The sequence below is a fragment of the Coffea eugenioides genome, unplaced genomic scaffold (assembly GCF_003713205.1).
Source record: "Coffea eugenioides isolate CCC68of unplaced genomic scaffold, Ceug_1.0 ScVebR1_1919;HRSCAF=2855, whole genome shotgun sequence".
NCBI lineage: Eukaryota > Viridiplantae > Streptophyta > Magnoliopsida > Gentianales > Rubiaceae > Coffea > Coffea eugenioides.
In genome coordinates, this window is record NW_020862358.1 from 18299 (window position 1) to 20487 (window position 2189).

The window sequence follows — 2189 nt, forward strand, 5'->3', positions numbered from 1 at the left end:
CCAATTATTGCAAGTACAACAGCGCGCACCACACTAAATGCTGTAAAAGACATACTCTGCTCTCAATGCCGCAGTAAAGTTGTCACAATTTAGTTCCATCATTTTTGGCTTAGCACTACAATACTCCATAAACTTGCCAACTCCGAAGTTTAACAAGTTTAGCTATTCACTGCTAGTATTAACTCAATTGTAAGTCTACATTGTCCTTGCTAGTCCATTTCAAAGTCACGGATTGTATTTGACCTACAAAGTACCACGTTGAAGATTAGAATAGCAAAAGAAAGTGCGAAAGGGAAAACATAAGAAAGCCTAACAAGCAAAAGCAGAAAAAAGGACTGATTTTCAGAGTAAAATTGGTTATAGCAGAGTTAATGGATATTAGTAATGGTTGACCTTCAACTCTGGATTTAAGAAAAAGAAGCAATTATGCAATACATTATAACAATTCAGATCTGACAAACAATTATGGAATACTATTTATTACATCTTCAAGAAAGCACTTCAAGGAAGCATAGGATGATCCTCCTTCATTTAGAGTCAATCTGCTCTTTTCTTTGATTTCCTTCACCTTCTCTCTGATTTCATTCTCAGGATCCATCAGATGTTTAATCCCTCTTTCAATCACATTTGCAGTCAAAGTCTCACTACTCACACCCAGTAGCAGATCTTTTCTGAAATCTATTTTGATCTCTACTGCCGTTGCCAAGTCCTTCACCAATCACCATTAAGAACGCATTCGTCTGCTGCTCTGCATAAAGCGGCCAAGTTGCCACTGGCACACCGCACCAAGCGCTTTCCAATATTGAGTTCCAACCACAGTGAGAAACAAAGCCCCCCACAGCAGGATGGGATAGAACTGCCGCCTGTGGTGCCCATCCAATAACTTTTCCAACCGCTGCAGTTCGCGGCAAGAACCCTTCTGGCAAGACTTCATCCAGGATCTCATACTCACCGGGAAACTCAAATGTTTCTTTAGGTGGAGGCCTTCTCAATGACCAGAGGAACCGATATCCACTGCACTCGAGTGCATGGGCAATTTCCTTCACTTGGTCACCATCAAAACTACCTCCACTACCAAAGCAAAGGAACACAACAGAACATTCTGGCTGAAGATCGAGCCATTTCATAATCATCTCAGTTTCTTGATTTTGACTATTGCTTCCCTTCAGATTCAATACAGGCCCTACTGCATATATTGGTGGGACGGTTTTATCATTGCTCAAGGCGTGAATCACATGGGATTCTAGCTCAAGGAAAGTGTTAACTATGATTCCCTTGGTCTCCTTGAATCTTCTGACCTGATTGAGGATTATGTCGCCAATTCCTTCCTTGTCAAAGAGTCCCGGTGGCAAAACTTTAGCTGGAACAGGATTGATGTAAGTAGGCACAGCTAAATGAACGTCCGAATTCTCATAACGTCTCAAATCTTGTTTGAGATTGTTGGGCTCTGAGAGAGCCAAACTCGGGGAGAATTTAACCATGAGCTAGAATGGGAACCACAACCATGGGCTTGACACCACATCCAACCCAAAACCTTAAGGCATTGGGTCTATGGATCATTCCCACTTATATGTTCCTCATTCTATTCATCTCTTTTCGATGTGGGATATTGATTCACACTTGATATCCCAACAGAGATCATCTCTCAGACTTTGCAAATGGAATACAAGGCCAAGCATCGCAGCACCAGATGTGTAGAATATATAGCAAGGAAGTCCAAATTCATTGGCTACATCAATGAAGGAGGTGCAAAACATATCTATGACAATTCCACTGAGATCAGACGAAACAGAATTGGATATTTCAGCAAGAACCTCCTTCACACAACTTTTATGGCTGTCGATAAATTGAAACAGAAATGAATGAGAAAATGTCAATTGTGAAGAAGGCTCTTCTTTGATGAGCTCAAGGAACCTTATGCGCGAACTCAAAGACGCTGACAATGAATTTCTGTAGCTAATGATGTTTGTATCAAAGGGCAGCTTCATAATTAGAACAGTAATCGACAATTGTTCCTCACGTTCAATGAGAAACTTTGCTAGTTCGACACTTGATACTAAATGACCCATCCCTGGTGAAGGAATGAACACGAGCTCTGCTTTCTTCATTTCATTCATCTTCTCCGTTAACCTCACTCTGTGGACTAGATTGAAGATGAAGTTCCAAAAAATTTATTCGCCTTTCTAGTT

General features: G+C 40.9%; 1 pseudogene; it reads right to left on the reverse strand.

The window, feature by feature from the left end:
• Positions 1 to 463: 463 nt before the first annotated feature.
• LOC113756038 lies at positions 464 to 2172 on the reverse strand (annotated as a pseudogene).
• Between the last annotated feature and the right edge of the window lie 17 nt (positions 2173 to 2189).